The 27,283-nt window shown below is 37.8% G+C and overlaps 1 protein-coding gene across 1 annotated transcript in view; it reads right to left on the bottom strand.

Annotated features, from left to right (window-relative positions):
- Window positions 1–583: 583 nt before the first annotated feature.
- Window positions 584–27,283, bottom strand: part of LOC144306414 (uncharacterized) — a 192,653-nt gene continuing 165,953 nt past the window's right edge. The window contains exon 7 of the mRNA XM_077885840.1: window positions 584–1,864. The gene's annotated coding sequence lies outside the window, so the exon portion shown is untranslated. The remainder of the gene's footprint in view (window positions 1,865–27,283) is intronic.

Below are 27,283 nucleotides of genomic sequence, written 5' to 3'. Positions count from 1 at the left end.
GCTTGTTTGTTATTGTCTTTTTTAAAATCTGCCTGGAGTGTGAAATACAGACAGAGTTTTTGATGTTGATACCTTTACTGTTAAGATAGGGCTATACCCTGCCTGCCATTAACTGGCTATTTTGAGCCCTACTGCATTAATGGGCATTATGCAACAAAAGAGTAGAAAGAAAACATGGAAATTTTTACTATTTCTCTTAGAAGCGTGGCATAGTAAATGGACCATTTCACTAAAAGCATGGTCATTAGAAATACAAGAGAGGAGGTATATAATACCACAAAATAGTTCAAGGTCAGGTAAAAATATCTGAATTTTTTCCAATAATTGCTAGAATCACAAATTGGATATAAAGAGACACAAGACCCAAAAAATGTGAATTTTCAGGTCTTAACACCCAAGAAAGAAAAAGCATACATTTCTCTATAAACTAAGCCAGACCTGAACATTGATACTTGGCCAAAATCTAGGATGCTGGAATCCTAACATTTCTAAACAAATGTATAGGGTGAGAGTATTAGACGTAATTTAAATACTATTTTCTATTTCAAGATTTAAAAATTAAAATAATTTTCACTTTTGAATGTTTGTCTTTGTTGTATATTTTTTTATTGGAGTTCGATTTGCCAACATATAGAATAACACCCAGTGCTCATCCTGTCAAGTGCCCACCTCAGTGCCCATCACCCAGACACCCCCCCCCCCCATCTCCTTCCACTACCCCTTGTTTGTTTCCCAGAGTTAGGAGTCTCTCATGTTCTGTCTCCCTCTCTAATTTTTCCCATCATTTTCTCTCCTTTCCCCTTTACTCCCTTTCACTATTTTTTGTATTCCCCAAATGAATGAGACCATATAATGTTTGTCCTTCTCCGCTTGACTTATTTCACTCAGCATAATTCCCTCCAGTTCCATCCACATCGAAGCAAATGGTGGGTATTTGTCGTTTCTAATGTCTGAGGAATATTCCATAGTATACATAGGCCACATCTTCTCTATCCATTCATCTTTCGATGGACACCGAGGCTCCTTCCACACTTTGGCTATTGTGGACATTGCTGCTAGAAACATCGGGGTGCAGGTGTCCTGGCGTTTCACTGCATCTGTCTCCTTGGGGTAAATCCCCAGCAGTGCAATTGCTGGGTCGTAGGGCAGGTCTATTTTTAACTCTTTGAGGAGGCTCCACACAGTTTTCCAGAGTGGCTGCACCAGTTCACATACCCACCAACAGTGCAAAAGGGTTCCCCTTTCTCCACATCCTCTCCAACATTTGTGGTTTCCTGTCTTAATTTTCACCATTCTCACTGGTGTGAGGTGGTATTTCATTGCATTCATTAGTATTTCCCTGATGGCAAGTGATGCGGAGCATTTTCTCATGTGCTTGTTGGCCATGTGTATGTCTTCTTTGGCGAAATTTCTGTTCATGTCTTTTGCCCATTTCATGATTGGATTGTTTGTTTCTTTACTGTTGAGTTTAATAAGTTCTTTATAGGTCTTGGATACTAGCCCTTTATCTGATAGGTCATTTGCAAATATCTTCTCCCTTCTGTAGGTTGTCTTTAGTTTTGTTGACTGTTTCTTTTGCTGTGCAGAAGCTTTTTATCTTAAGTCCCAAAAGTTCATTTTGCTTTTGTTTCCCTTGCCTTCATAGGTGTATCTTGCAAGAAGTTGCTGTGGCTAAGTTCAAAAAGGGTGTTGCCTGTGTTCTCCTCTAGGATTTTGATGGAATCTTGTCTCACATTTAGATCTTTCATCCATTTTGAGTTTATCTTTGTGTATGGTGTAAGAGAATGGTCCAGTTTCATTCTTCGGCACGTGGCTATCCAATTTTCCCAGAAATCAGTGGCATTTCTATACACTAGCAATGAGACTGAAAAAAGAGAAATTGAGGAGTCAATCCCATTTACAATTGCACCCAAAACCATAAGATATCTAGGAATAAACCTAACCAAAGAGGTAAAGGATCTATACCCTAAAAACAACAGAACACTTCTGAAAGAAACTGAGGCAGACACAAGGAGATGGAAAAATATTCAATGCTCATGTAGTCTCCAGAATCTTCACTATTTTTAGGAAAAAGTTTAGGAAAAAGTTTAGGAAAAGAAATGGGGAAGAAGGTATGGAGACACCATTTAAATGACGGTTCTTTCTAATATTGGCCAGATACTTCTCTCTTTCTCATGGGTGTTTGTAGAAAAAAGCATAAGCACAAGAAAATATTCAGATGTGGAAGTGTTTCTCAAACTTGGAAAAACACTGGAATCATTTGGAGAGTTGTCTAAAAACAAACAAACCAATGCCTGGATCCCCAAAACAGATATTCTAATTTAACTGTCTGGGTCAGACCTATGTCTTCAGATATTCAGAAGTTCACAATGATGCTGATGTGCAGCTGATTTTGAAAACCACTGAGATGCTGGACCCAGTAAGTCAGTAGTAGCATTAACAGATCCAAGTCATGATATTTATTGATTAGGGTGGCTTCCTGTCTTAAGGTCTGCAATCAAATTAATGTTTCTAAATCTGAAATGATAAATAAAGCTCATAAAAAAAAACAGAGAAGTACAATATTCAACAGAATCTTCTGGTAAATTATGCAGTAGGGAGGACTACTGTTATAAAAGTTTCAGTCCTAAAAGTGGTTACTTGAGAGACTAAAAGGGAGTTTTTAACTTGATTGTTTCTCCAAATGTTTTCCTTTTGGTTTTGGAGAGGAGGAGAAAACTATGTTTCCTTCCACCCTCCTAGGTTCTCTACAAGGGCTCTGTAAATTAGATTCCTGAAAGACTGCTTAAAACAAGAAAAACAAACAAGTTTATTCACATGTGTCATGCAGACACATGAGAGCAGTCATTGATGAGGAACTCAAAGGGATGGTAAGAACATGGGCTTCTACAGCATCTTCACAAGAGAATAATAACTTGTTTAGAGAAGTGACAAGACAAAGGAAAAAGGACTTTGGGTTTCTAGGTGGCAAACTGTAGGAAAGCAAATATATGGAGAAACTATAGATAAAGTGCTAGTTTGGGAGAGATATGTTATATATATTCCTCTGGTGCTGTATCTGGGCTGCTAAGAGTCTAGAGTTGCCTCTGATAATTAACAGCCATCCTTACTGGTAGAGGGGACAGAGAACACCTTTACAGATATATGTCCTGATTTTGGCAAATAAGAGGAGGGCAGAAAGCGTTACTTAAATCTGCCTCTTCTCAAATGCTTTTGACTCAAAATAGTCCTAATGCCCAAGTGGCATATTTGAGAGTGACATGTTCTGCTACCCTTAAATGTCTGATCTTTCATTGCTCCTAAATAGTACAAAATCTACTGGCAAGTTTCAATTTTTTTCTCTGAATTCCAAGAATCCAGCAGTGAGAAAAATAAACCCTAGATTTAAAGATCAAAATTAGGTGTCTTTTAAAAAATAACATGAGTTTACTGTAAATTATTCACAGTAGCCAAGATATGGAAGCAACACAAGTGTCCATCAATAGACAAATGGATAAAGAGGATGTGTTATATACATATATACAATGGGATATCACTCAGCCATAAAAAACGAATGAGATATTACCATTTGTGACAACATGGATGGACATAGAGGGTATTATGATAAGTGAAATAAGTCAGGCAGAGAAAGACAAACACCACATGATTTCACATATATGTGCAATAAAAAAATACAAATAAGCAAATTTACAAAAAGACTCTTAAATACAAAGAATGAACTAGTGGTTGCCAGAGGGGAGGTGGGTGAGGGATGGATGAAAAGGATAAAGAAGATTAAAAGCACACTCATCATGATGAGCACTAAGTAATGTATTGATATATTGAATCATTATATCATATACCTGAAACTAATATAATATTATGCTAATTAAACTTCAATTAAAAATTGACAAAATAATAATAATGTCCAAATCTTGAAAATAAAGCAAAAGACTGTATATCTTTTTAACATCATACTAAAGCATGAACTCTCAGATCCACCCATGGATTCTTTAATTATATCAGGAGATATACCAGTTTTTGACTTGCCATTTATTATTTATTAGAGCCAAGATTCTATGATGTTACATACAAAGTTACAGATTTTTGTCTGGTAAATATACAAATTATATCTTTCCAGTGGAAAAGGTACTCTCAAAGATTATACTTTTATTGCCCTGTAGGACATTAATCAGCTTGAGCTCTAACTTAGTAAATTTATCTAGTATGACTTTCCTGAGGGACTCTATTCTTCTGATTATCTTTTGCACCAGACTTATCATTATACTGGTTTCCTCAAGAATGAATTACATAAATCTTTGCCACATGTTTACTATATATTTGTATGAAAGTCAAGATTTAATTTTTTTGAAAATTACACTTTGAAGGATGCCTGGGTAGCTCAGCAGTTGAGCCTCTGCCTTTGGCTCAGTGCGTGATCCCGGGCTCTGGGATCGAGTCCCACATCAGTCTCCTTGCAGGAAGCCTGCTTCTCCCTCTGCCTATGTCTCTGCCTCTCTCTCTCTCTCTCATGAATAAATAAATAAAATCTCTAAAAAGAAAAAGAATATTACACTTTGACTCCTGGTGGTATTTTTCTTTAAATTCTCTTCTATCTCTAGAACTTTCCCCAATTTAATGTAAATATCAGCTTTATACAAGACATTAGTGCATTGGAAGTTAAAATATAACAGACAACAAAAAGTTGAAAATATAATAAAAAAGGAATTCATAACTATGTCTCTAGCTACTCTGACACTCAGATGTGCAGAAATGATATTTTTTCTCAATTTAACTTAATCACAAGCCTTGATTCCCTCTCAATAGCTAAAATCACTTAATCTCCCTACTTCAAGTTAACTAAGTATCTTTCACTTGAAAATAACCTTTTGAGGAATTATTCAGTCTGTTTAGGATTTAAACTCAGTCAACTCAAAATTCAATCACCTTAATGAGTCTTTCTCCCATCTTGAGGATCTTTTCTCCCCCTTCTACCTGGGTTGGTGTGCGATGAAGAGAAAAACCTATTGTACCATCAATGAAAGGAAGGCATTTCTTGCCCAAATCTATCCTCTGAGATCTCAATGGACTCAGGTCAGTTCACTGCTGATACAAAAGGTCCCACCAAAGAATCTGATAGTACCTTAGACTTTTTTCTTAAGACTTAATTTATTTATTTATCCATGAGAGACACAGAGAGGGAGGCAGAGACATAGGCAGAGGGAGAAGCAGGCTCTCTGTGGTGAGCCTGATGTGGGACTCCATCCCAGGACCCCAGGATCACAACCTGAGCCAAAGGCAGATGCTCAACCACTGAACCACCAAGATGCCCCATCTCAGACTTTTCTATAAAAGATTTAAGGTCCACTCTTTGTCCTGATCCCAGAACTATTAAGGCTCCCAGTCTGATTGGTGTTCTGGGATATCCAAGAATATCTGGATTTCTTCCCCTCTAAGTATAGGCTATAGGAAAACATTAATATTCATTCTGATCTTTTCTATGCCTAAACTCTCTAAGTTAACATTAAAAACCAATTCCTCCAAGAATCACAGGTGGAAGGGGCATACGGACATTCTGTCCTTGGATTTCTTTGGTGTTTCTCCAACCCCAAGGTTTTGACCACAAGTACAGACTTCGGCATTCCTGCTCTCCTGTCTCTCTATCCAGTTCCTTTCCTGGCCCAAAATGGCTTCCGTATTCTCCTTTCATGACAGAAAACTATTTTCTCTTACATTTTCCCTTGTCTTGGGTTAACTTTTATAAAATCTCAGCTCTGAACCTTCAGCTTCAACTCCTTGAGCCTAAATACTTTCATTCTTTACACTAAAATCCTGAATCTTATAAAATATACACAGGAAGGTCTTGGTTTCCAAACTATTTTATTTCAAATATATTGAAAGGCAGGGGTGGTGGAGAACATCATCTTTGTTCTCAGCTGATAAAGCTGATAAAGAAAGAGAAAATGTGGAGCTAGGACACAGAGTTGGTGCTTTAGGGCCCCTTTCTGCTCCACTGCCTCACAAATCACAGCAGCTGGCCATGTTTCCTGAAAAATTGGGAAGCTGGCTTTGGTTAGAGTCCAATAAAAAGACAGGTGGATCAATAAACAAATATTGGATACTATAAGATAGAGCCATTCACTTGATGGATTCCTCACATACCTACCCCTAATGATGAGATTAATGGGGTCCCCCAAAGATCAGCACCTCTGGCATCACGCATTTGTGAGGCCCTCCCCTGCTGAACTGGGACTAGACCTATGTGACCAATACAATATGAGAGAAGTGATGACACATGACTTTTGAGATCCAATCACAAAAGTCTCCATAGTTTCTGACTTGGACCCTTGGAACACAATCTTGGGGAGCTGTGAACCACTGTTTAAGAAATCACACTACCCCAAAACTGCCATTTTAGAGATGCCACTTAGATTTGGGTAGTCTGTTAATAACAATAAAGAACTAGATCAACAGGTTACTTAAGAAACTTCCCAAATATACTGCATCTCTAAATGCATTTCATGTAACTGTTGGTTTCTCCAGTTAGTGTTAGCATACAGCTTTTATAACTACTCAGTTAAACACTGTTCTATCCACTTACTCTTGTCCCTTTCTTTTTATAAATTACTTATATAGTTTTTCCAGTGGTGGGTTAGCTTTAGAACTATAAGCAAATAGGTCTGTCAATGAAAGTAGTGTTTATATTGATTTGCGAATTAAAAAAGGAGAGTACCCATAGCCAAGTTAATACTTGGAAAGTGATGTGGAATGATTTATGTGGTTCAAGAGACCTTGGCAGGTTTTGAAGATACAAGCAGTTAATTAAGGCTGGAAGCATCAAGGATTGATTGAAAGAATTTAAATCCCCAAGTTGTATCATTACATTGGCATACTAGAAAGCTAACTTTGGGAGATTTTAGGCCAAAATAGTGGATTAGCCACATGCTATAGGACTCTTATTCCAAATTCAAAACACTACAAATTCCAACAAAGGCAAGAAAATTAGTAAATATTGCCATTGGTTTCATGGGAAAAAAGAGGAGTTCTAGTAAAGGATACTTGGGTTGCTTCCAGTTCTTCACCACCACAAGTAATTCTATGATAAACATCTTCATTTCCCTTTTGGACCTAGGCCACATCTTTTTATTTCATTAAATCAAGGAAACTCTAATTCTAAGCTTCATTTTCTTTTCAGCTCCAGGGGAATGCAACCAAATCATTCTTCACTCACTTAATCCTCCCCTCCTCTAAATTCTCCAGATCTTACAGCAGTCCCCTTGATCATTATGTCACCAGTCCACATTAGTTACCCCTTAAAACCTACATGTCCCAGGTGCCATAGCCTCATCCATCTACAGTGCTGTTCATTCCAAGTCTGCTATTACACGTTGGATTCTCCAACAAGCCGAGACATCAACAGATGCTGACAGAGAGAAAGTAATTTAAAAAGATTTACTGAGAAAAAATATCTATATAAGGAAAAGAGTGGAAGGAATCGTCAGTAATTAATGCAGGCCTGACAAATCTGCCAGTCTAATCAGGAGATCCAGAGCAAAGACTGCCCATAAGAAGAGTTCCTTATAGAACAGAATAGTTAAACCTCTGTAAGATGCTTTGCTCAAGTCACTGGCTTGGGGTTGCCCAAACAAGAACTTACTTGGCTCAAAAGCTGAAGCAGACCCTGAAGGAGCTAAGACTTGAGTTCCACATATATTCTCCCCCAACTCCACTGTTTAGAGATCAGGGTCATTATTCATTGACAGGATGTTGACTTCTCTTCTTGACTGCTGAAACTATGAATATAAGAAGCCCAAAGTCCCTAGGCAGCAGGTATGGCTCATCTTTTAATGAAAAACTTGCTGCATCCCCTAGTGAGAATTCACTTCCTTTGGGGAGCAGGATTTCTGACCTTGCAGAGCCCAGAATTATGGGATGGGAAGTAAAAAAGCTCTTGATGGGACATTAGGAACATAGGTAACTGGAGACTATCCTACTTCTGCCCCTGGGTTCCAAGATCCATATATTCTGTCTATTGGGGAAATAGTACACATAAAAATCTCTGATTCAATGTTTATCCCATATACTGGAGGACAACTCCCCTCGCTTACAGAATATCAATGCTAAGCAGGCACTTCAACGGCACAATCAGCAAGTCATACCATTGTTCTATGAGGCTAGCAGCTTCCAGGTGGTACTATATCCAGTACCAGTGGGTCCCTCATCTCCTTCCTTATGAAGTTATTACCCCAGTTGGATGCTATGAGGTGTGGGATTCTGTGCCTGAAGATCAGGCATTCTGTGAAATCTGGTAAAGGTACTGGCTGAGATTCTGTGGGCAGGCAAGGGAAATCCACACTGGGATTACATGTCTATTCTGGTGAGAATAAACTGCTAGGCCTTCCAGGATGGAAAGGCCCAATGTCATCAATTTTCCATCAAGTGGTCAGTAGTTCAAGAAGTAGTGCCATATCTGGGGTTCAGTGTTCATCTCTGTTGCCAGCAGGCTTAACATTCAGAGACAGTAGAAGCTAGGTCAACCTCAGTAGGTTGAAGTCTATATTGTGGCCTACATATCGTCTCTAACTTTGCCACATGGCCACTTTGTGAACGTGCCTTTCTTGCCAGAACTGGGGTGATCACAACAAAGGCTGGCTGATATCAACTGGATGAGTCACTTTTCCTACTTGATTTTTAGTATCTTCCATGGTGGATGACTTCTGATGGATATCAATATGTGATATAAAAGTCTTCATACTTTGTGCTGGCTATTATTATCCATATACACCCCTCAAATCCTAGACCAACTGGTCTCTACTCTTCTAATCATTTTCCTTCCAGGCCCTGACCAGCCATCCAGCCATGCTGATCACTGGCCACTTCCAAGAATATGTACATTCTAATTTTATATATAAATATAAATATATATATATGTGTGTGTGTGTATATATATATATATATATATATATATAGTCTCCTCCAACACAAAGTGCATGGCCAAGAGTAATGCACAAAGTTTCAGATGCTATCTTTGAATCTGAGGGAACATGACAAGACATAAATGGTGTCTCAGCTCCCTAAGCGTCCCATGCAGCCACTCCCCAGGGCAATGAGACAGTTTTTTCATTCTCTTGAGTGACCAACAGACCTACATTCCTTTCCCACTCCTGAGGAATTTTCTCTCCTGGCCTCCTTACCTCTCAAAGATGTGTCCCTTTCTTCCATCCCTCCTCCACTGGTAGTACTATGGTTGAATTGTGTTTATTAAAAATATGTTACGCTTCCTAGCCCCAGTATTTATAACTACAGCATTATTTGGAAACAAGGTTTTTGAAGGTGTAATCAAGTTAAGATGAGGTCATTAAGTGGGGGTGAGGGTAATCAATGTAACTAGAGTCATTATAAGAAGAGGACAATGTCTTGTGAAGACACCGATAGACTGGGAGAAGTCCATGTTTCTCAGTGATGCACTGGCAGACAAGAAACATCAAGGACTGACAGCCCTCACCAGAAGCTGGGAGGAGGCAAAGATCCATTCTGTAGTACAGGTAATGGAGGTAACATGGCCCTGCTGACATCTTGAATTTAGACTTCTAGCCTCCAGAAGTGTGAGACAATATATTTCTGTTATCTTAATCCACTCAGATTGTGGCACTTTGTAATGGCAGCCCCAGGAAATGAATACACGATGGAAGTGCCATAGACGTTTACAAAAGACTCATAGACTCCTTCATTCTAGGCTGCTTCCAATGTTCTCATGTTTCTGCCTGACCCAAATCACTGCAGGAAGACATGGCAAAGTCTTACTGCCATTTTTCAATCGGTTAGCAAGAAGGGAAAATATGGAAAGAAACAACAACATTAATGTTTAATAAATTCTCATACTCTCATAATTAAGTAAAAGGGAACACATGTCTAATGGAGACATTGAAGTCAGGTGTAAAAATCAGAAGAGATTTCATGTCAAGAATACAAGGCAGGGACACCTGGGTGGCTCAGCAGTTGAGCGTCTGCCTTTAGCTCAAGGCGTGATCCCGTGTTTCGGGATCGATTGTGTAGGGTTCCTTGTGGGGATTCTGCTTCTTGCTCTGCTTTTCCCTCTGCCTCTATCTCTCTCATGAATGAATAAATTTAAAAATCTTTTTTTTAAAAATAATACAAGGCAATAATTGTATAATTGTGCCTATGAATTTTATTTGCATATCCTGCTACATTTTTGTGGCAGAATAAACCTTGATAAAAATTTCAACATAGAATAGGCACCAGAATATGATTAATTAAACTGACTAATCAATTATAAGCAAGATTATTAACAGTGAATGTTCCATACAAATTTACCTGTAAAGGTTATTTGGGTTAGTTTTTACTAGAATAAACTTGAAAATCATTCATTTTTCTGAGTTATTTCCATAGGTCAGTCATCTCCAAACTTTTTATTTTATTTTATTTTATTTTTTATTTTTTTAATCTCCAAACTTTTTAAATTAAGTACCAGATCAGTAAAATATTGGACACACATACCCTAATTTTTACATTTATTTATAAATTACACATATTAACAACATTTGATTGTCCTTGTTTTTTGTTAAAAAAAAATCAAATGCCAATAACTGTTCTAATATATTCTCTCTCATATACTGATACACTATTTGGACAGTGCCAGAATCCAAATATCTACTTAGAAACCATTGATCTAGAGCCATATTTGGCAAACTATGGCCCATGGCCCATATCTGGCTCCCAATCTGTTTTTGTAAATGAAGTTTTATTGGAACTCAGCCGTACTCAATCCTTCATGTATTGTCTCTGGCTGCTTTTACACTACAATTACAGAGTTGAGTAGTTACAACAGACCCAAACACCCACAAGCCCTAAAATATCTTCTTTCTTTGTGACACTTTATCCAGAAAAATCAAAGCTTTAATTCAAAAGCATGAAATTTTTTTAAAAAGCATGAAATTGACCATAATCTTTTAAAATTTAGTGAAACGAATGTTAAATAATGTAGTATGATAATCGACACCCAATAATATAAATGATTTTTACTAATTATCTAATTAGTTGACCCCCATGGAGCTAAATCTACATATGCCACTTTAATGAATGATTTGTATATTTTATTTGATATCATGTGAACAAGAAGGCAACATCGATAGCAAAAAGATCATAGGACTCATTGTCAAGTATCTGGTTTTATATTCTGACTCTGTCACTGGGACCCGTAAGATCTTTTGGAACCTGGTGAACTTCTTAAAGTCTCAGTTATCTCACCTGTTAAAGATACTATTCTACTTCATAAAATTATTGGGACCATTATAAGAAAATAAAAGATAGAAAGTCTGAGAGTAATTTATGAAACTATCAAGGTTTATGAGTAAAATATAGTCATTATTAAATAATTTCGATACTTGATTGAAATAATTAACACTTGACATCAAACATAAAACAAGAAAAAAATAAAAAATAAAAAAACAAACATAAAACAAGAAATAATTAATCTCCATCATAGCACCATCTGCCCCTTCTCACTAATAGGTGAGTGATAAGTATCTGCAAAACATTGTTAGACACCTTAAGAGATAATACATAATTTACATCATTCCATATCTGTTTCCTGATAGGATGCTAATATCCTAAACTTTAAGACTTTCAACTAATACACTGCAAACCATTTGATAAAAATTGAAAGTAAAAAGGATGTTGTGTTATCATGGTGCCTCAGATTGAACTGTGTTCCCCAAAAAGATAACGTTCACATCCTCATCCCTTGAGCTTATATACGCAACCTCCCTCCTAAAGGGGTTTTTGCAGCTATCACTACATTAAGGATGTTGAGATGTGATCATTCAGCATTTGAAGTGGACCCTAAATCCAAACAGCAGATGTTATTTTAAGCAAAAAGCACAGAGAGATTTGATACACTGATATCGCCTTGCCTTGATTTCAGACTTCTGGGCTCCAGAAGGGACAGAGAATGAATTTTTCTTGTTTTAAGCCACCAAATTTGTGGCACTTTGTTGTGGCAGCCTGAAGAAACTAATATATGTGGCATGGTTTTATTTTTGTATCTTTCAGAGTATAAGACTAAATTTTAAATAGCTACATCGCAAAGTGTAAGGGGAGCACTCACATAGGAAGGAGTGGGATTTGTGTGATGAGGCAGGGTTCCTTATCACAGAAGTTCTGCTTCAATTAAGTTCAAGCGAGAAAGACTACAGGTAAAGACAGGTAATTAGGATGAGTGGCTACTTAGAGGGAAAAGAATCCAATTAAAGGAAGAAACATTAAGACTTTTAGAGAATTTTAGACAAGAAAAAAAAGTCATAAAAATTAAGAAAAGTAAGAGGGTGGATTCACTTTCACAACAGTGAGATTTGTTCTTTTAATAGACAATGTTAATAGTGTAGGTTTTGAATATGGATCAGCTCATTTTCAGAATTTTAAAGAGATTCTTTTTAACAAATGCACAACTTTAAGTATAAAAAAGAATGCTTTTGGCATAGTTATACAATGAGAATTTTTTTCATTCAGTCACATTAAACATAAGCAAGATTTCTGGCAGGGAAAACTGGTGGCTTAAATCAAAATAAAAGTGTAGCATGATGATTTAAAAGCATATTTCAAAAGGCAAAATTTTTATTTGAAACCAGTTACAGAGAATAAAAAGTAAAACATAACTGTGTGCAGTTATGTCAGAAGGCAAGAAGCAATATTCAAAGGAATTAAATAAAACATAATCAGTGAAAGCAAAGAAAATTCTCCATCCTCTTATTCTCATGGTCAGCAGAGCCTGGCACTTTTGCCCTCAAAATATTGAGGGTCTTAATGACCTTCTGCTCGTATGCTGGTTTTCGCAAGAGCAAATGCAAGCAAAGGATGACGTTTAGCCAAACACCACAGGGAGATACAGACTCGGGCAACTGAGAAGAAAAGGTGAAATAGGGTTGGTTTAACAAAGCTTTCTGAGGCCACAAGAAAAACCTATTAGGGACTTAACCAGTCCCTCAACCAGTGTTGAAAGATGCTGGTTACAGAAATATAATAAAGATCATCTGCAAAAAGAGGAAATATAAAGTGGATTCATTGAATTAAATATCTATCCCTTTTATCAATCACAACTAAAGAGACCAAGAGAGGTGCCTGAGTAGCTCAGTCTATTGAGTATTTGCCTTCAGCTCAAGCCATGATGCTCAGGATCTTGGGATCAAGCATTGGGCTCCCTGCTCAGTGGGGAGCCTGTTTCTCCTTCTTTTGCTCCTCCCCCTGCTCATGCTCATTTACACTCTTTCTATAAATATCTTTAAAACAACAATAACTAAAGAGACCAAGAGAGGGAGAGATCGGTGTGGGGGCATGGGGCCAAGGGAAGAACCGTAAGATCTATGGCAGAGGTCTGGTCATGTAGCTTTATCTTGTTCTTCATAAATGAAGGAGAGAGAAATGTCATATGGGTAGAAGTATAATTTCTTGAGGGGCAACATGAAATACTAAAAGATTGTCCCATTGCAAATAAGGCAATTAAAACTATTCAATTTGACAAAGCGCTGGACCCAGCTGAATTGCACCATAATTCATGAGGAAAAAAAAAAAAAAACAGTAGCAAGGGAAACAGAGAAGCCTTTGGCAACATTGTTTGATAGCTCAATAAGAAAAGAATAAAGGGAGCGATCACATCTGAGTCACTAATAAGCATTCTTAGATTTAGCAAAAGAAAATCATTAAAAGAACTAGTTTTCCCAACTTCCATTATTAAACACAGGAATAAAGATTCACTCAAATCTATGTATTTGTGATTTGCCTAAGAGAATTGGCCTGAATTTAGGAATTTAATTTTCTTTTCAGATTTCAGGAAAACACAGTTTTACAACCATATCCCTTAGTGATAACGAAAGCTCATTAAATGAACAAAACACCCCAAATCATCCTGAATACCAGAATATCACATTTTACAAACTGATAAAAACTGCTAGCACACATAAATATTGCTTAAAATTTATTTACAGAAACATTTGTTTTTCTTTTTTGTTGTTGTTGTTGTTAAATATCTCACAACCATTAATGCAACTAGTACATTTTTTATGGAATGTGATAAAAAAAAATTAGTCTATACCCTAACTCTACACATAGATCATTCCTCCTCAGACCTTGCCCGTTGTTGTTCCTGATTGGTGCCCCAAGGATTCTGTGTCACCCCCTGTAATGCTGAAGGGACAAAGCCTCAGCCCTATCCCAGCTGTGCCACTGTGGTCACTGAATCCACCCAGGCAGGGGTAAAAAGAGGGCTCTTTATAGAAGTTCTCCCCTCCCCCATTTTGTTCTATCTTTTTCTTTTTCTGTGTGGATGTTTTTACCACCCAAACTCAGGAGTCTCTCTGCTTCCTAACGTGGATACGCTAAGCAGCACGTCAGAAGCACAAGCATGTGTGTGACGGCAGCATCCTCATGGGAAAGTTTAATACACTGTGAGCAAAGCATGAGCAGTCACAGGGAACCAGGTCCACCAAGATCAGGGGTTCTGTCCAGTGAAAAGAGAGCCTCTAAGTAGAAACCAAAGGAATGGCATAGGTGAGATTAAAGAAACATGGTGCCAGATCTACCAGATAATTTAATGAAGAAGTCAGACAAACCAAAAGAGAATCATGTTGGACTTTTTTTTAAGATTCTATTTAATTGTTTGAGAAAGGGAGAGAGAGCGCATGCATGCACGAGTTGGGGGAGTGGCAGAGGGATAAGCAGGCTCCCCACTGAGCAAGGAGCCCAAGATCATGACCTGGGCATCCCAAGAGAACCATGTTTAATGCTCCCTCTCTTCAAATCAGGGCTATCTTAAAAGCAGTGCCATTTGCAGTGAGCCACTAGGTAAGATATCCGTGAGTGGATGACCCTTTCAAAAGAGAAAAAAGCACGGATTACACGTAGACACCTGTAAAGCCTCCTCCTGCTCTGAGAGTCAATGGTTCTTTGATTTTCTTATTCAAAGTCACGTTCAGACACTGTCTATGAGCGACTATTACTACATTACCACTTCAAGTACTTTTGCCAAGAACCTGAGTGGATGGTTGAAGCTCGTCGAAAAAATTTTAAAACATCTCTTCTTCACGTTTTAGAAATCCCACATGAGCGAGAACTGAATTTTGCCTCTAGAAAGGATTGCAAATATAATAGCTTAGCATTTATTTAGTATCAAGGACTAGTCAAGGAATCTTCATTCCTTGACCACACACTGCTACACTGTTATATTTGTAAATATAAAATTCACCCCTGAATTGGCATCAACAGTGAACTCAGGTTTTTTTTTTTCAATTTGACTCAACCAAGAACAAAGGTATATTAATCCTAATAGATTAAATTATGCAGCAGTAACCAACAACCCCGAAATCTCAGTGGTCTCAGTAGAACGAGGATTTGATTCTAATACACAAAAAATTCTAACCAGATAGAAATTCCCTCAAGTTCTGACACCATACCTTCATATAAATTCCTCCTCTCCTTTCCTCTTCCTGTGACAGTGGCAGAAGTATGCAGTCCCCACACAAATCCTATCTGTGCAAGGCTAATGTCTGCATCTACCCTTTGCTGCTCATTCCTTCTTAGACTCTCATGAATCTAAGCCCATCATTTTTCCACTGTAACTATTCTACACCATTTGACCTTACCATTAGCATTTAGTTGTGATCCAGCATTTTCCTGGACCTCATTCCCCCCTCCACTTACCACCCTAATCTCATCTCCTCTCTTAAAATTAAGCTTTTTGAAATATCTGTCTCCACTCCTCACTTACCCTTAGTTCCTTATTCTATTACATTATGGTTTTTACCACATCATCCCACTGTAGCTGCTTTGGTCTAGATATCACACAGACACACACACAAAGAGATACACACACACACACACACACACACTCCTCCTTGATAAATCTAATGGGCTACTTGAAGTTCTTTGTTTGCTTATTTGGAGCACTTAACACTTATGAACAATTCTTCTCTTAAGAGCTCTCTTCCTATGGTTTTCCAGGACATTGCATTATCTCCATCTCTTCCTTCCTCTTTAGCTTGTCCACAGAGTAAGCTTTGCTGAACCAGCTTATGGTCTCCATTCCTTACACCATCATGTCCTTCAGGATTCTATCTTTTTCTTTGACCTCTCCCCACCCTAACAATTCTCAGTTGATAAGTTCAAGTACATCCATAGTTCCAGACACAAACTTTTGGCTTGTGATTCTACATTAATCTTTCTCTGGGGCTCCAATCCATATATTCTACTGCCTACTGGGTAGTTCCTCTTGGATATCCCACAGAAACTTTATACTGGACAGGTCTGACACATTCAGACCTTGACTACATACCTTTTCTGTGCTAAATTCTTGGGCTAAGGATACAAACAAAACAATAAGGAGTGTGTATCCCTCAGTCTCCTTGAAAATTGCTGTACAGAATGGGAAAAGCTATGATGGAGACATGTACCACGTGTGCTATAAGACTATGGACATTACTCTCCAAAGTAAAAATGTGTAATATTTTGAACAGATATCTCACTTTATCAATACTTGTGAGTATGTTGAGTAGCACATCAAAACTATTATGTGTTTAATCAACTGAAATTTGGAAGCAGCGTTTCAGATTCTTCTCCTTCAGAAGCAACTTTGTGACAAGAGACAACATCATATTTAACAATGATGTGGAAAGATTCGATTAGGAACATTCTGGGAAGCCCATGACAATAAAAACATTGGGAGGAGAAGCAATAGCAAGGAAAGAATATTGATGATTTCTGTTTTTCAATTACATCATTATTCTGATCTCCAAAGACCATTCTATTCTGTTGGGAAATATGCTTTGGTCAAAGCTAGAAATAATTTATCATCTAAGTTGCCACAATATCTTTTTATGTAAGCTTGATATATAAGACCTCATTTGAGTGTAAGTTACACATCTGCTCCTAAATTTTATATATATGTGTACACTATGTATTGTGTGTGTGTATCTATATATATATATAATAAGTTATTATATTTTTAGGAGCATATATATGATAATAAATAGTTATCAATTTGTAAATAGATATTCTTCAATAGAAAATTATGCAAACTTTCAGTAAGAATAATTTAATTGTTAGAAAACTTTAAGTAGGTACAAATACAGTTCTTGCCCAAACATTAAACTATAATCTTAAGAATTATAGAAGCTATTGAGATAGTTCAAATATCCATATTTTTTGTCTTAACCTTAACAGAATATTTACAACTGAAGTCTTAACCTCCCTTTAGCCTGATACCTCTGCCACCATTGATTTAATCTGCCCTTTGCTAACAGCATTAATGTATTGACATTTGAAATCTAGGAGAAAAATAATGACAGTTGATGTACAAAGATGCCACATCAGCAAGAAAAATGAGCATCCCTGGTTCTCCTCCTGTCCTAATCCCTCCCTCTTCCTCTTCGTATTTTATTTCATATGCAGATAATGCTAGTGGCTAGAAGTTCTCTGCAGCCCTGGCACAGGCTGGCTCAAATCAAACCTGGTAGATGACAAAGTATATCAGGTTCTCTACAAGTGACCCTTAACAGCTGTCCTTAAGCCTTCCATTAAGTTGTATCCTCTGTCTTAGAGGTTCTTCTTCCATTCTCTAACAAAATTTTCATTTTTGTGGCTTTAGCAAATTCTCCTTAACCATCACGATGGAAAAATCTGTCATACAAAATTTAGTAACTGAGCCAACCCCCTCCAAGAGAACAGCCATAGTAACTGTTAATTACAGACAGCCTAATATGCACCAGGTACACTGGACCAGGTACTCTACTCATAGAATCTCACTTAATGGTTTAAAGCAGTGTAATTAGGTACTACAACACAGACACAATTAACTACTTTTACAGTTGAAGCAGCTGAGCTTCAGAGAGATTAAGAAATTGTAAAAGGTCCAACAATAGTGCCGGGATTCTAATCCAAGTAAAATGAGCTCCTTTCACTACATTTTAAAAGGGAACACTGGTTTTACCCAATATTCTTGGATTTCTAATAATAGAAATCCAAAGACTGTTTAAATAGACTTTTCCTTGTTTGTTTTTGGTTTTATTTCATTTAGTGTTTTTTTTTTTTATCTTTTTCTCTTTGCTCTATGGGAAGAAACTTTATTTTTTTTAAGATTTTATTTATTTATTCATGAGAGACACACACAGAGAGAGACAGAGACATAGACAGAGGGAGAAGCAGGCTCCCTGTGGGAAGCCCAATGCAGAAGTCAATCCCACCCCAGGATCAAGACCTGAGCCAAAGGCAGACACTCCACTGCCAAGCTACCCAGGTGCCCCGGGGAAGAAACTTTAATAGCAAGTACACTACCTGAGGTCAAGTATACTACTTCTGCTAAGAGGTCTGTCCTTCCTCAATTCAAAAGACCAGATATCAGAACAAAATGTGAAAGCACAAATTTCTTTCTCTTCTTTGAATTGTGAAAGATTATTTATTTTCTCCAAAAATAACTTATAAAACTTAACTGATGTCATTTATGAATAAGACAGCTATAGAAGTTAGGAGTTGTCAAAAGCAGGAAACACAAAACCATGCATGTACACAGAATCATGCACAGGCACCTTCACTTCACCTCTCCAGGGATTGTCTCGCATTCATCTCTGCTCTCAGTAGTTAGTTAAAGCACTGAGTTGTCAGACAGAACCTGGCGTGGGCTATGACCTCTAATAACCAGACAGGGCTCTATCTTCCACTACAAGGGCTTCTATGTTGTTCCATTTGTTTCAAGAAAGCATAATTCCAAGCAGTTTATTATGCAAACATTTTAATACAACCCCATAAAATCTCAGTTAAAAAAAAATGCCATATCCTATCCAGAAGTATCCACAAAATGAAGGCGTTATCAGGCTATTTTCAGCAATGTCTTCCTTATTTTTAATTATTAGATGGAAAGGAAAAGAGTACACATGAGGAGATGTACATTTGGAAATTTAGAGCTATAGTTGAATGCCCTCAAGGACAATGTGACCTAGAATGAATGGTGTGCACGCTGGCCTCAGAAAATCTCCAGTCAGAGGTATGGCGGCCAGTGTCATCAAGAAGTCACTATGTACTGGCCACCGTGTCAAGTTCCCTACATAATTTATCTCATTCCATCTTCCCAAGAACCCTATAGAATAAATAATAATAGTCTCATTTGACAGATGAGGACACCAAAACTCAGAGAAGTCCAGCCTCTAGCCTAAGGACACAAGCAGGCCAATGACAAAACTCAGATCCAACTCTCCACCAACAGTCAGTGTGTTCGCTTTGATCAATCATTCAGTTATCATTGCCAAGGATTTTTCTGTATCATTACCTGAACAATATCCACTGTAGAAAGAAAGAGATTTAAATATATTATATAAAGTATATGGAATATCATATATGTATTATATATTTATAATTAAAATTGTATGTCATATAAATGTTAATTAATATAAGTACATTTATATACAAATATGTGACATAAACAAAAGAATTATGCTATTACATTTAACTGTCCATTATTGCCTCCAGAGAGCTTCACTTTTTCTTTGTCTTTTTTTTAAGATTTATTTATTTATTTATTTATTTATTTATTTATTTATTTATTTATTTAAGAGAAAGAGAGAGAACGAGCAGGGGGGGACAGAGAGAGAGGCAGTATCTCAGACTCTGCACTGAGCATGGAGCTTAATGCAGGGTTTGGTCTCACAACCCTGAAATCATGACCCTGAACCAAAATCAAGACGGTGGCTCAACCAACTGAGCCACCCAGGCACCCCTTTGTCTTAAAGAGAAAACAAGTATTAGAGAGATGTTAATAACCAAATTGAGGCTTAATCCCTTGTTTACTCAAAAAAACTGAAAGAGAACCTAAGAGGGTATTGCTATCTCATGACATGACTTTTTGTTGTCTAATGCTGTATTCCTGCACTACCTGAAGCTGTCACTTCAAACACGAGTGACAGGTAGGGAACATGGCATTATGATGAGTCCTCAACAGCAAGTCAGATACACTGAGAATTGGGGCGTGCGTGGCAGAGGGGAAGACAAACTCTTCCCAATCTAAACTAGAATGGTATGATCCAGAAGGGAAGCACTGTAGATACTTGACAAAGACAGAGCAGCATGGTTTGGGATATGTTGGTGAACTCCAAAAAACAAACAAACAAACAAACAAACAAACAAAAACCCAAAAAACAAAAACAAAACAAATAGGCGGAATTTGAGCTGAAGATCTTAGGAAGCAAAGGTGGAAAAGACAGAGAGCCCATTCTATGCAGGAGAAATGAGTGAAGTTAAAGAAAAGAGAATAATCACAAGGCACCAAGAGGTAACCTGCCTTAGGAGATCAGAAGACATGAGTGTGGCGTACGGGACAGTACGGGACAGGAAGGACCACCACTGTGGTGTCAGATGATATAGAGGCTATCATGATCTAGATTTAAATGTGATGTGGTAGCTTTCAGAAAGACAAGATTTATTAGCATGTGGCACTTTAGAGACCTTTTACCTAATCCTCAAAATTGGCCTGTGGGGAAGGCATGCATACCAAGGTTTCCAAAACATGAAATCAAACTTACTACTGTAGACAGAAGAGCAGGCCCCAAAGATGTGCACAGCCTAATCCCTGGAACTCATGATTATGTTATGTTTCATGGCAATGTACTTTGTAATTGTAATTAACAGTACTTTGCAAATGTAATTAAAGATACAGACCTTTTGACAGAGAATGGAGCCTGGATTAGCCAAGTGGGTCCAATCTAAGCACCTGAGTCCTGGGAAACCACGCAGCTTTCTCCACTGAGAAGCAGAAAAACTGAGGAAGTCCAAGAGGTTCCAGGCAGAAGGTTTTGATGCACCACTGCTGGCTTTGAGTGCAGGAGCCTGTGTGCAAGGGCCAGAGAGAGGCCTCTAGAAGTTAAGGAAACCTCAAACTGATAACCAGCAAGGAAATGGGATCTCAATCCCACAACAGCCAGGAACAGCATCCTGCCACCAACCCGAATGGGAGTAGGAGCTGATTGGCAGTAAGGGGCCAGCCAAGCAGCACTCAGTCTTGGGCTTTCTCAGGCCTGAAGCAGAGAAGCCAGGTAAGCCAGAGAAACCAGCTTCTACCTGGAATTGTGGGATGATATGGCTGTGTTGTTTTATTTTTTTTTAATATTTTATTTATTTATTTATTTATTTATTTATTTATTTATTTATTCATGAGAGACACACAGAGGGAGGGTGGTGGCAGAGACACAGGCAGAGGGAGAAGCAGGCTCCCTGCAGGGAGCAGGACGTGGGACTCGATCCCAGGGCCCTGGTCACACCCTGGGCTGGAGGTAGACGCTCCACCGCTGAGCCACCTAGGCGTCCCGTCTGTGTTGTTTTAAACCACTAAATGTGTACTGATTTTTACAACAGCAATAGGAACCTTACACATTTAGGTAATACAATTTGCACAAGATCAGATAGCTGGTAAAGGACCAAACTATAACTCGAACTCAGGTACATCGACCTCCAAAACCCACGCCTTTAACAATGATGTGAAAAAAAAAAAAAAAAAAAAAAAACAATTATATGACTGTGTTTCTAGGTGAGTAAAATCACAGAAGCTATATTTAAGACACAAAAGCCAACTTGCGGCACTGCATGGAGCTATTTAGAAAAGGAAGAGCCAGACCATAAGGACCTAAGCTGATGTATTCCACTCCCCAAAGGAAAGGCCTCTTCTCCTCTCTCTCTTGTCTCTGTCCTCAGTAAGCCATGAAACAACAGTAAGCTTTTTCTGCTGTTTCAACTTAAGGGCATTTTGAAAATGAGAAACTTAATTTTAGAGTGTCTGAGTCCACTTGAGTATCAGGGAAGAATGATGATACTTGCTAATTTTCACTCCAAGACCAGACAGATCCAGAAGAGTTGGAAGCTATTATCCTTAGAATAAAAGTGAAATTTATCATGTAGAATTAGTGTAATACCAGTGGCTAAATCAAAACTCACAAATGACAGTAATATGACTTTAAAAACCTTGTAAGCCCATGAATGCTTTATAATTAAGAAATTACTTTAAATATGTTTAATCTGATTTATAATCAGCCTATGAAATAGATATTATCCCAAGTTTGCTACCAAGAAAGAAAGACTCAACAAGGTTAGTGACTTGACCAGCATCATGTGGTTAATACATCACTGATGCGGGGCTAACATCAAGGCATCTAACCTCTAGACCCCACACTATTTCTATAACATCAACCTGTAGCTGTAGGAAAAGAAAGTATGATTGTTTGATGACTTCACAGGGTTGTCTTGAAAATCAGATGTAACTTCATGAGGGAACAGGCTGCATAAGGGTAAACCTATCATCCAATATGGAATATGAACATGACCTCAAACTGGCGTCATTCAATAAACACCAATAGGATGAGATCCTGTGGGGGAATCCCTTCATTCATTAGTGTTACTCATAAATCCAGGATCACAGAGCAGTTTTAGTTCTAGCATCAGTTCTCATTAAAAAATTCTTAAAATAGGACTTCATCAAGATAAGAAGCTTTTGCACAGCAAAGGATACAGTCAACAAAACTAAAAGACAACCTACAGAATGGGAGAAGATATTTGCAAATGACGTATCAGATAAAGGGCTAGTGTCCAAGATCTATAAAGAACTTCTTAAACTCAACACCCAAGAAACAAACAAGCCAATCATGAAATGGGCAAAAGACATGAACAGAAATCTCACAGAGGAAGACATAGACATGGCCAACACGCACATGAGAAAATGCTCTGCATCACTTGCCATCAGGGAAATACAAATCAAAACCACCATGAGATACCACCTCACACCAGTGAGAATGGGGAAAATTAACAAGGCAGGAAACCACAAATGTTGGAGAGGATGCGGAGAAAAGGGAACCCTCTTACACTGTTGGTGGGAATGTGAACTGGTGCAGCCACTCTGGAAAACTGTGTGGAGGTTCCTCAAAGAGTTAAAAATATACCTGCCCTACGACCCAGCAATTGCACTGCTGGGGATTTACCCCAAGGAGACAGATGCAGTGAAACGCTGGGACACCTGCACCCCGATGTTTATAGCAACAATGTCCACAATAGCCAAACTGTGGAAGGAGCCTCGGTGTCCATCCAAAGATGAATGGATAAAGAAGATGTGGTCTATGTATACAATGGAATATTCCTCAGCCATTAGAAACGACAAATACCCACCATTTGCTTCGATGTGGTTGAAACTGGAGGGGATTATGCTGAGTGAAATAAGTCAATCGGAGAAGGACAAACATTATATGGTCTCATTCATTTGGGGAATACAAAAAATAGTGAAAGGGAATAAAGGGGAAAGAAAAAAAACGAGTGGGCAATATCAGAAAGGGAGACAGAACATGAGAGACTCCTAACTCTGGGAAATGAACAAGGGGTGGTGGAAAGGGAGGTGGGCTGGGGGTTGGGGTGACTGGGTGATGGGCACTGAGGAGGGCACTTGATGGGATGAGCACTGGGTGTTATGCTATATGTCGGCAAATTGAGTTCCAATAAAAAAAATTCTTAAAATATACATGTGATTTAATAATGAAACATAAAATGCACAGTAAGAATGGTGGAGAAAGAAGCAGAAGGAATCAGGGATGGCTTTGTTTTGTGTAATGCTGGTTCTCCTCCAACCTCGCACACATGCAGACAGAGCCAGCACCTCCCCAGGGACTGTGGCTCTGAAGCGGAGGCAGGCACACACGGCCAACTAAGATTATTGGGAGCAGCTGCTCAGCCAACTGTGTTTATCCTTTCCTGGGGCTCCTTGCTAGGGGTAGGAAATGGTGTGGACAGAGGAAAAAATGCTGCCCTGGCACTCCTGAAATGTGCTGAATTGCGCTAGATAAAAAGAAGCTACACTGTTGGAGTCAACTCTCCAGAGAAAATGCAACTCCCAGCCCTGGAAAATGGAGAGCATTCTCAAAACCAGGCTAGAGAAACTCTCCTGGCTGGATAAACAATGACATTTGATACCTCTGTTCTGTAGACTTTTGCTTAACAGAAATGGAATAGTTTCCTATTCACTGCAGGTATCACGGCAACGACATACAGGAAAGGAACCACAGCAATGGAAATATCTAGAAAAGAGAATTGGGTACAATGTACCACTAATGGGGCAGGCTACAGAGCAGGGTAACAGCCTGGAGGAAGAAAGGGTAAATCAAGAAGATTATTCCTAGCCTGCCAGGCTATCCTGGCCCATCCAGCCTTTCCTCAAACGACTTCCTACATCAGCTATTCTCAATCTGTTTGTCTCATGCTAGCTTTATACTCTTAGAAATTACTGAAGATAATTTAGTTTCTGTGGGTTACATCAATGTACATGTAGCATTGGAAATAATGACATTTTAATATATGTGCTTCTTACCTCATTTAAAAATAACAATACTAAACCCATTATATGTTAATAAAAATGTATATTTATGAAACAATAACTGTATTTTCCTAAATAAAGAACAGCATGGAGAATGGCATTGGAGATTTTTGCAAATCTCTTTACTATCTTGCATAACAGAAGACAGCAGGATTCTAATATCTGCTTCTACATTCAGTTTTATTATAGTATCATATGTCATGTAGCCTCTGGAAAACTCCACTATATGCTCATAAGATGATTAGATTCATAACTACAAATAATGCCTCAGTATTATTATAATAATATTTTTGATTGCATGAACCCGTGAGTTGTTGGAATCCCCATGTGTCCCTGGACTCTGCCTTGAGAACCGCTGTCCTACACTTTACCTTCATTCTGATTCTGGAATCAGAATTTTGTTAACCCATGAGTCCCTTCTGGCCTTACAAAATGGCTTGTGCCATGTCAGAGTTCCAGAAAGTTACAACTAAAAGCAACTTGGTGATCTAGTCCAGCTTTTTTGCTCATTAAATAAAAATTTTCTGTTATGTGCCATGCACTGTTCTAGCACTAGGCATATAGCAATAAATAAAGCTGAGAGTAATAAAACTCAAACATTAGAGACAGAGGGAACCAGAAAATAAATATACAATAAGAAAAGAATCAGTATAATCTCAGATGTAACAAGTACTGTTACTACAAAAAAAGTCAAGGTAACCAAGTTACTCTTGGGGTTGGAGTTGTCCAGAGAGATCTTATGACTTGCTTAAGGTAATGCATAGCTAGTTAGAAGGATCAAGAAAAGAACCTACTGCATTACAGAGTAAACCTGGGGGGACCCTGGAGGGCTCAGTCAGTTGAGTGTCCAGCTCTTGGTTTTTGATTCAGGTCATGATCTCAGGTTCATGGGATCCGTCGCCATGTCAGGCTTTGCCCTCACTGGGGAGTCTGCTGGAGATTCTCTCTCTCTCTCTCTCTCTCTCTCTCTCTCAAATAAATAAATAAATAAATAAATAAATAAATAAATAAATAAATAAATTTTTAAGAAGTAAACTTGGTAATTATTTGGGATATTGGGTAGTGCAAATGGCTTTTCTAATTGTTAAAAAAATCATCAAAAGTAAGTTTTGTGGGTGTTTTACTCTAAATTATTTCATCTATCTTTTCTCATAGAAACCCTTTACCAGGTAATTGGCCTATACTTCTTTTAAGTTGCCTATAATCCTGTGTAAAAACAAAAAGGAAGATAACAGTAAATATTTTAAATTTCAACTATTATATTAAAAACAGACCAGGGAAGAAAAGTCTTATAACATAAGACCAGTAGGTCCACAAAATCACCCCCAGGAAACAGAGTTTACTGGATACACAATTGATCCAAAAGAGAATAAAATTAATCTTGGGTAATTCACAATTACTTCCTTTCCTAATCCCATTCCTGCCCCCCCCCCCCCGAGCAATCCAAGGTCCCACCCTGAACACTCTTTTTGTGTGTATATTCTTTAATCTTTTACTATAATATAAGACTCATACAGAGTCATACAGTTGGCTCAATGAATTTTCTCAAACCAAACACTCCCATATAACTAGCACTTAGCCTTGTGAAGCAGAATCCTATTAAACAAACACCCCAGAAACTCCCTTTGTACTTTCTTTCAGAAAATATCACTCACCAATGGTAAACAATGTCTTGGTTTCTAAAAGCAGAGATTGTCTCTTTTGTACTTTGTATAAATGGAATCATATAGCATAACTCCTTTGTGCCTGGTTCTTAAGTTTAACATTTTGTTTCTGACATTCATTCATATTGTTGCATGATTGTGGATCATTTAGTTTCATTGTTGTAAACACACATTTCATTGTGTGAATATGCAACAATTTATTCATCCAGATGGACATTTGGATAGCTTCCAGTTTAGGGGTATTATGAATAGCACTTCTATGGACACACTAATTCATGTCTCTTAATGAACATATGTATACACTTAGTTTTATATATATTTACACTTATTTATACATAGGCATACCTCAGAGATATTACAGGTTCAATTCTAGACCACAGCAATAAAGCAAATATGGCAATAAACGGAGTCAAATGAATTTTTTGGTTTCCCAGGGCATATAAAATTTATGTTTACACTATACTCTATTGAGTGTGCAGTAGCATTATATCTAAAAAACAATTTACATACCTTAACAAAAAAATACTTTATTGCTAAAAAGATGTTAACCATCATCTGAACTTTCAGGGAGTCAAAATCACTGATCACAGATCAACATGACAAATACAATAATGAAAAAGTTTCAAATAGTGCAAGAATCACCAAAATGTGACAGAGAGACACAAAGTAAGCAAAATGCTGTTGGAAAAAATGGTGCCAACAGACTTAAATCAACACAGTGTTGCCACAGATCTTCAATTTGCAAAAAAAATGCAATATCTTCAAAGTACAATAAAGGAAAGCACAATAAAACGAGGGATGCCTGCACTTTACCTATATATGATATATTAATATAGTGAAAAAAATTTTGGTCCTAGGGCATACTTATGTTCATCCTTAGTAAGTACTGTCAAAGTGGTCATTCCAATTTACACTTTCACCAGCACAATAGAAATACATAGAAAATGTATCTTTTTTCCTCCTGAAATTGGAGGAACTTGTCTACTATTTCTCAGGACCATAGTCACTACTACTGAATTCTATAGTGATTTCATATCTTTGACACCCACCATGCTGACCTTATAGGGGTACAGATATCCTAATATGGATATCATAATTTGTCACATGTCCTAACCATATATACATATATATGTATATAACCATATACATATATGTTCTTTATTAATGAGGTATCAAAAATTAATCAATAAACCAGTAATAAAAGATGGTCTTCCCTATTTGGCTCCCAAATCATATAGTCTAA

The sequence above is a fragment of the Canis aureus genome, chromosome 37 (genome assembly GCF_053574225.1).
Source record: "Canis aureus isolate CA01 chromosome 37, VMU_Caureus_v.1.0, whole genome shotgun sequence".
NCBI lineage: Eukaryota > Metazoa > Chordata > Mammalia > Carnivora > Canidae > Canis > Canis aureus.
Note: the sequence above shows the minus strand (reverse complement) of the source record. Positions and strands in the feature narration are given on the sequence as shown.